The sequence below is a fragment of the Trachurus japonicus genome, chromosome 1, assembly GCF_045865225.1.
Source record: "Trachurus japonicus isolate A0001 chromosome 1, Traja_1.0".
Lineage (NCBI taxonomy): Eukaryota > Metazoa > Chordata > Actinopteri > Carangiformes > Carangidae > Trachurus > Trachurus japonicus.
The window spans coordinates 705,029-714,506 of NC_140907.1; positions in this window are offsets into that span (position 1 = coordinate 705,029).

Sequence of the window (9,478 nt, forward strand, 5' to 3'; positions counted from 1 at the left end):
GTATAATATATAATGCATTTATTATATAATTCATTTTTTAAAATAAAATTGTCCACCAGTTTTATGCCATCTATCATTCTTAATGAGAACTACTCTTCTGTTCCTTCATTAACCAACTAATCCACCAACAAAAATATGGTGATCACAAATAAACATTGTTAGGTTGGCTGTTAGCTGCTCTCACAAACACATTTCTGTCAGGACCACTATGTCAAAATAATATTTATTTACTTGCACAGTTTAATTTGGCGGTATGGTACTGTTCTGGGACCCCCTGCTCTTCCACGCGCTTGCGTGGAAAGCCTGAGGCAGGAAGAGCACCTTCCTGCCCTTCACGAGCCATCATGAACGGCATAAGCAGGGAGCGCAGCAGCAAAGAAAACCCAGACAGAGCAGAGCAACCAACAAGATATAATGACAGGAGGAGCTGGGGCGGAGGTGGGTTGCAAAAAAGCCGGCAGAGGAAGCAGCAGCAGCAGCAGCAGCAAGGGAGGTGACGTCGGGCTAGAGCAGTTTAAATAGCGCGCCCTGAATGCAGTTCCCCAATAGGGGAGTCAGCTGAGCCATCAGCTGATCTGCACAGGTGAAGACAGTTACGCTGTGCTGATTAGAGCTTGACGTCATGGCCTGCCAGAACTAACGCTATACGCTTAATTTCTGTCAGGACCACTATGTCAAAATAATATTTATTTACTTGCACAGTTTAATTTGGCGGTATGGTACTGTTCTGGGACCCCCTGCTCTTCCACGCGCTTGCGTGGAAAGCCTGAGGCAGGAAGAGCACCTTCCTGCCCTTCACGAGCCATCATGAACGGCATAAGCAGGGAGCGCAGCAGCAAAGAAAACCCCCAAAACAACCACACCGGCAAATCCTGGAACCTCTGCTAAGAGATGCCAGGAGGCTATCTAGAATGGAATTAATTTTTGCCTATAAAATTTAATAGGGAATAAGCCACACGCTACCTCTTAACAATAATTATTTTTACAATAATAATAACCATTATTAATAATAATAACAATAATAATATTAAATCAATTATTTACAATGAAAGGCTCATAGCTTTTTGTGCATCTAGAATGCTCTATTGACAGGCGCAGTAAGGCAAGGCAATTTTATTTGTATAGCCCGTTTTTACAAACAGTTTGTCTCAAAGGCTTTACATGGCATCGTAACATCATCCTCTGTCCTTAGACCCTCACATCGACTGAGGAAAAACTCCATGGAAACCCTTTTAACAGGGAAACATCGGAGAAACCTCAGGGTGAGCAACAGAGGAGGGATCCCTCACCCAGGACGGACAGACGTGCAATAGATGTTGTTACAGACAAGAAAACAGGGAGCAAAGAAAACCCCCCAAAACGACCACGCCGGCAAATCCCTGACCTCTAGCAACAAGAGATGTCAGGAGGCTATTTAAGTTGGAAACAAATGTAGCCCATTTAAAAGGAAATAGACGAACCCCCCAAAACCCGCAAAAGGAGCTGCGTCAGTGAATAATTCAATGCCAAATATGATTCTGTATTATCGCTATGGAGGTTGAAACCCAGCGCAAATTAAGAATAAAGCAAACCGTTCCTTGTGTGACGCTCCGACCGCTTGGCAGCATCGCTGGCAAACAGAAACTCCACAGCCCCGGAATCAGCCGTCGCCGGTCAATGGAACAGCTGTGTGTGACGCCGCCCCCACCTGCCAGGTGAGAGCCCCGACGGAGAGAAGGAGCCCCCCTCCCCCGTCGTCGCAGACGGCGTCCTCCGTTCCAGAGCTTCGCTGAAGCCCCATGACACGACACCGCGCCAGCCGCCGCGGGTCCGCATCGTGGACGGGGCGACGACATCGGGAGCAGCAGGGCGAGCACGAACACAACCAGCCTTCCCTCATGCGGGAGCCCGTCTTGCAAAAAAGCCGGCAGAGGAAGCAGCAGCAGCAGCAGCAGCAAGGGAGGTGACGTCGGGCTAGAGCAGTTTAAATAGCGCGCCCTGAATGCAGTTCCCCAATAGGGGAGTCAGCTGAGCCATCAGCTGATCTGCACAGGTGAAGACAGTTACGCTGTGCTGATTAGAGCTTGACGTCATGGCCTGCCAGAACTAACGCTATACGCTTAATGTGTTTCTTATTTTGTTTGTGAGCTCCTGCTACAGACTTTTTATTTCCTGGTTAATCAGGAAAAAAATGCAATTGTTTAATCTAAAATCCTATGAAATTCCCCTGCCTGTGCTCATGCAGCGGTGAGAATGCATAACCCTTTGCTTGTATGACTGGAAATGCATTTTCTTGTCTGCCTTGTATTCTGTCTCATGGGCTAGCTTTGAGATGGCTTTGTCCTAGAACTAGATCTACTTGGATATTCATCATAAAAATCTGTCATCCTGGCACCTGCATTGCCAATAAAACGGCTTTCATCGCCTCAAGAAAGCTCTTCCACGTGTTTACTGCCACTTTTGATGCATTTCCAATTGAGACGAGTGAAGTCAAATGCAGGAAATATCTGCTGTGATGAATGAATCAATAGCCGGTTGAATGGCTTTGATTTTCAATTGAATTTAGTGTGAATTTCTCTTATTTGTCCATGCTGTTGCTGCACATGTTGGAATGAAATGTTTCCGGTGAAATGGAAAGAACTGCGTGCTGCGAATAGTGTGTTGCATGTTCATGTGTGTTCCCTATGGAATCAAATAAAACATCATTTTGAAATAAGGGTCTGCATTATGGTTGTTTGTACAATAGTTTGTATAATAGCTTGAACTTTATAACAAGTGTTCCTGACTAATCAACAGTGACTTTTGTTCCCACACTCATGGGGAATTCTAATTACTTCCACAGTACACCTAATTAACCGAAACAAGACTCTACAGCACTTTGACTTCGTAATTACTGACAGATAATATATGACATAAAACAGTAGGTATGCAGTATCTTGTACTTTCACCATACATCACTGAACAGACTAATTCTGGTTTGGCCTGACACTTCATTTGTATTGCTCCACCAGCGGGTGGTATCCATAGAGGTAACACTAATGATGATGATTATTATAACTTTTCATTTGTGACAAGCACCATGAAACTTTAATGAAAACACGTACATCGCATAATGATACCATGCTACCACTTCCTTTTGTTTTTCTAACAGAGTCTGTGAGGTTTACCAGTTATGCAATCAGCAGATTCCTCCCTTGGCATTAGCATTGATCTGCAGTAATCAGAGTGGCAGATTCCCATTTTATTTCTTAGAGCTATGATTGACAGCTCCACAAGCTTTTTGTAGCTTCTCTTGAATGGACATTTGTATGTTTATAATGGAACATTGACCATTGAATAACTAGAAGAAGGATGTCATCTCTATGAGGGCAAACAAAAATCATGACTGCTACTGATTACAACTGTGAACAACCTCACTAACACTCCAAGACACAATAATGTGAAGTTTAGGAAGACATGTAAGAGAAAGAGAAAAATCCCCTCAATTTTGCACCAGTCTTTAACAGCACTAACGCGTGTAAGCCAGAGCAGCAGTTTGGCAGAGGTTTTTGTCATCAACACATGAGGACAATGGTGTGACACTACAGTGGTTTGTGAAGCCAACTGTGTTGGCTTCAATATGAAGAGTGATCATGTTTTATGTGTTTGATTAAGATTGTTGTTCTGAATGTCTTCATATCATCATAGCTGATCACACGAAAACACAGTTTTTACTTATCAACATTAACTTTTCATCAGTTTTTACCTAGTAGTTCACCAGGTAAAAACCACGGCATGAAATAATAATGTAACATTACGAGACAAAGTTGTTTTCGAGGCAAAAGCGTAACTGAAACTACATTCCTGACACGGCTGCTGGGCGGAATGATTTCAAAAGCAAAAGTAGTTTTGAATATTTGCTTTGTGTGTCGTAATGTTATATTATACATGATTATTTCATAGTTCTCCCGGAGAGCATTTTAGAGTTGTTGGATTGTGTATTAAAGAGTTTGATGAGGGACAGGGGACTAGGTGACTGTGTACCGTTACCTGAGCAGCTCACATCTCTGCCCTGCAATTACTATCCATACACTTTAAGATCGTCTTTAGCAGCTGGATGTCTGAGGCTACGATAGCCATAGAAGCTCAGTGTGTTACAGCTTAAAAAGACACATGCAAATAAACAAAAGCGCCACAAATTCAGAAAACATATCCACCAATTTCACAGGACATGCACGACAAGTTCATACAACACAAAATAAGCCCAAATCTAAATATGTATTCAGAAAGGCACAGATACTCAGATGGATCTGAATTTTCTTAACCTAATATTGTCATCATTATTAGGAAAATATTTATATTATTTGTCTGGCTTTGGCTGGCTGTGACTAGCACTGTATGAATGTGTGTGTGTAAAAGGGTGAATGTGACATACAGTGTAAAGCGATTTGAATGGTCTGAGAGAGTGGAAGAATGTTCATTTACAATTTATTTCATTTTTTAATGTTTTATTTACATGTTGTGGACTTCCTTGGTGTAGCAACTATGTTTGAGGAGGTGCAGAGTTTTCCTCTTAGATGGAGCAGCACATATTGAAGTTAATGTCTTGATACTGTGAACTCTGAGGCACTGGGACAGCTGTTTGCTAAAGCCAGTCTGCAGTAAATTTGGCTCAGTATCTTAGCATAGTGCAGTAGTGTGTCTCATCCATCATTGTCCCATATTGATGGAGGAGGCATTAATTCATAGATAATTAACAGCAGTGAAAGACTTGTGTCTGGCAGGAGTTTTTATTTAACTCCCACAAACTGTGCATTGCAATTAAGAAGTCATAACCCAGGGTTTTACCTAAAGACCCGACATTAAAGCCTCTTTTCCTCCTGACGCCCTGCATCTGTCAGAGAAATGTTGACTTTTTAACATAAAACTGCATTCTTGTATTTTTAACCATTTCCAATGAGAAAAGAAAATTGCTTGAGTAGTTCAGTGGTGACTGGATCAATTTCCGCAATGTGTGTCATTCCCCCAGTCTCTCTCCTCACTTTACTGTCTCCCTCCACTATGCTGTCAAATACAGGCAGCCCCACCCCCCAGTAAGTAGTATATATTTTCAGCAATTTGATTCTGAATGCAGGGACTGGCATAGATTATTTGGCTATGACGTGGTTCGGCGGCAACCTGTCAGAATAGAGATGTCCGTCGGCTCCCCTTTTTTTTCTTTTTTTTGTCCTTTGGCTCCCCGATGACCAGCGCAATCGAACTTTCAGCTCAGTCTCATGACGAGCGACCAAAGCGGCTGAAAATATTTGCCATTTTGGGAGCTGTCTTGTCTGAAGCGCACCCTCGAGCGTTTTTGACGCTTTGGAAGCTTTTGGTGTGAACGCACAGTAAAAGAGGTGATTCCAGGAGACACTAAAAAGCTGACTTAAAGCCCAATTGTGACTTAAAAAGCAGTGAATAACAAATGTGTCCCAGCAGGTTCATCACTTTTATTTCTTTTGAAGTTATTTTTTGCCTGAACTCCAAAGAAAAGAAGAGAGAGAGAAAGACAGAGAGAGAGAGACCAGAAAGTCAGTGAGAGAGCAACAGAGGAAGGGTGCCCATATGTTCTCTGCCAGGTCACCCCACCCTCACCCACCTGCTTGCTCACTTTTTGACCAGCATATATGTTATCAAAGTAATTAAGATGTTTTTTTAAAGTCGCAGTTCGCTGAACCCCAAGAGCTCAATTCACAAAATTTCCCCAATAACTTTTAAAGCCTTTTGCATTGATGTATGTAAAAATACTGAATACTAGATTTAATGGTACATGTATACAGTCTCAAATACTGGATACTATATGTTTCCCTATTGAAAGTGAAATAAATAGGTCTTTGTCATTTGAAATGCAAATGGCTGAATGACACACTTCCAGCATCCCTGTGCTGAGCTGAATCCATCTCAGATTGGCAGAGGGGGCAGAGACTCATTAGAGGTGTCAATTCAGATGCTATGATTGGAAGACTCAACTTCATTTCTGTGAGGGTCAGTTGCCATTGAACCATGGCGGCAGCCCAACATGAGCCCTGTGAGCTGCTGCTGCACACAAACAGAACCATTTCAAATTAACTTCAGAAGTCTCTCTGTCCAGTGTCATGCCACTTGTAAACAAACAGCTTTCCTCCTGGTCATAAGCCAACCAGGGCCAAAGTGGTGATCTACAGTTGAGAGAGATGAAGAAGTTGAAGAGGTACTTGGACAGAGTTTCCTCCCCATCTCAAGTAAGCCTGTCCATCTGCCACATGTGTGGCATCTGACTGCACCAGGCCAGACACCCCCATGGTCCTGCTAATTGGTCTCTTCCCTGCTGTCTCCTCTCCACCTGTTGCTGGCATGAGCTGGACAGCTGGTTGGTCCATCATGCTGAAGGGGGACTGCGATCCATCGCTCTGAAGATGTCCTCTGTTCACACGCCCTGTTTACATGACAACACTCGTGGATAAAAACAGCAATGTGTCTTTGGTTTAGATGGCGACAGCGTTTTTGGGGCTTAAAAACGCAAAAAAGTGAAACCACCCTCCAGAGTGTAAATCTTAAAAATGTTCTGCTGTTGCGTCTCCGTGTAAAGGGTGAAAACGCAAAACCTCTGCTCCGATTGCAGTGACCTGAGGAGAGCACGGAGGGCAGCATTACGATGGCCGGCGTACAGCCTGCCGGAAATCAAGAGGAAGAAGAAGAATACACAGGCGTGCAGACTTGGTGGTGTTGTGTGTTGTGTGGCACACTGCCACCTAGGCGCCTGGCGTGCATACAACATTGAATTCCACAGACTTTTGCGCCACTGTATGCACGCAGATTTCCACTAGTCTAAACGCAAAACAAAGTAACAAAGTTACTCAAGTGTGTGTAACTTTGTTTTCATTTTATGTATTTATTTTTTGGAGGACAGTGTACAGCATTCAGCACTCCCTTCAAAGAGGTGCAGCTGTACCCAATTGCAGCCGTGGCTGATTTACATGGGCAGTCATTTGTGCGAGTTGCAGAAGAGAGACGCGCATGAATGGCCAGCCTGTAAAACATGTGCGAAAAGGTAGCAGCTTAAAGGATAATTGCCGTTTTTTACAACATGGACCTTATTTCTAGCATAAAATATGTGACCTGATCCATCAAAATGAGTCACAGTGACCCAAATTTCAAAGTTGAGATTTTGGTATCAATGGAAAGATTAGAAAATAAGCTTTAAAGCAGTACTAAAGAACTTTCAGTTTTGGTTGGGTTTGGCGGCACCAGTGGCCCAAAGCGGTAGTGTTTTGCCTGAAGGAAGACTCCATTTCCCATGAACACTAGCGTGAAGCCCTGTAAATATCCTGCATTAAAATTAACAGAAGACATCAAAACTAAGTTTCTGTTTCCAGTGGATCATTTCAAAGTGAAAACACAAACATAATCCATTGCTAAAGTGTCGTTTTGCCTGTTCCCTCCTTGTTGTGACTCGTGTAGCCCTGTGGCTATTAATTTCATTCATTCATATACAGATATTAAAATGTTTGTGTTGGTAATACTTAATAGTTCATGAAGTGTAAATATGTTAAAATTGTTGGATTAAAAAATGTTAAACAGCCATGTTATATACAGTCACAAGTCAGAGATAAAAGAGTGGTGTTATCTTAAAAATCATTCATGGGTAATGTCAGCACAAGGAGACCTCGATTGTTGTGGGGTAGTGAAGCATCTTTTATTTTATTCTCCCATCTTTGTATGTCTGTAGAGCCAATCCTGTCCTCACCTTGCTCAGGTAGGAGGGACTTAGTGTCACCTTTGTGCCGCAGCAAAGTTAGCGGTAGCAGAGCCTGCTTTTATCGGCGTCCGAGTTGGATAGCTGTAAACTTGTAAAAGTAAAAACACTCCTAACTTCCAAGACTGACGGAGAGTCGTCCTGTGGTCGATGTGTGTGAACTCTGTGAAGCTGCCAGAGGACCGGACATTTGCCATAAGAGGGAGAGAGTGAGGACCGGGAGAGCCCTGGACCGTGGAGAGAGACTGTAGCTGCTGTACTTGAGCGTGGTTTCTCCGCACCGTGTTGCTGCACGCTCCGTCCCCTTGCCGCTGAAACTGTACCTTGCCTTTGCCCCTTTTCCCCCCATCTCCATCTCTGACTGTGAGGATTCGTGAGTACACTAACACATTGCACGTGCTTTTTTGTTTGTGCTGGTTAAAACCCAGTGAAGTGGCCATTCGTTTCCGGCCTCCACGCTCACAAGCATCGAACGGGCCTGCAACGTTTTTTATTTTCGTTTACATTTAATAGCCCTGTGTGAATGTGTGTGTGAGTGTGGGCTGTGGACACTTGAATTGACCTGGTCACTTTGATTACATTCTCTCAGTGGGTTAACAGTGGTCATTTGTGTATCAAACTTCCAGTGCATTATATGAGAGTTTTGAATACTGTTATCAATGCATACTTAAAGGTCAACAGTGAACTAGTTAACTAATTTCTAAATCCAATTCGTAACTGTGTAATAAATATTTCTGGTTGTTTCAACTAAATCCTGTGTTGTAATTACAAGGTTAAAACTATTTGGATAAATATACATGAGGTTAAAGTGATCTTTTATTTTTTTTAAAGGGGAAGTACCAAATTTTGTGTTTACTTCTTAAAAGTATTGGAGGCACCGCCAAGTTATTTTATTTCACTATCACAGTTATCACAGGTAGCGCCATCTTTAGACGAACTCAGGCCCCGTCCCACTGTACTACAACACCCCAATTAGTCAGTATTTCCGAGCTACATGGGACTGGGGTTACACTCGCAAAAGTGAAAGTGAAAGTAAAGTGAGAGCCGGGTTCCTACCATGCTCCTCAAAGCTGCTTAGTGCCAGAGAAAGAGATACAGACCCCCTCAGGCCATGACAGAGGTGTCATTCAACTTGTTGTAAGTCGATGTATCATCACAAAAGTTATGAAAATATTATATGAAGGTTGAAAAGTTCCTTAGTGTTGGTTTAAAATGATACCCTAGTCAAAGTCATACATTTGATGGTTTTCGAGATGTGGCCATTTGAATTACGATCTTTCACTCTCTCATTCCGTTCTAAAACCTGAGAAAATAGCAGTTAAAGTTTTTGCCAGTGACTCTGGCATCTGTTCCTGTACCACGTGATTACACGCACCCTATACGGTCCCTTGTTGTCATAGATGCAGCATTCAATGACCCTCGGAAAGCAGAGAATCTCACAATTCAGATGCTTTTTACAGCTCGTTTCTATCATAAACGGTTCAGAAGTTGTCATGTTTTGTTGACATTTTGTAAAACATGTGCAAGCGTGTACGTTCGGGTTAGCATCGATGCTACATTCGATTTAGCATCGATGCTACGCTCTGTTAGCGTCGATGCTACTCGGTTTAGCATCTGTTTCTGTATCCGTCCCTTCTCGTCATAGATGCAACATTCAATGACCGTCTGAAAGCGGAGAATCCCGCGATTCAGATGCAGTTTACAGCTCGTCTCTATCATGAACGGTTCAGAAGATCATGTTTTGCA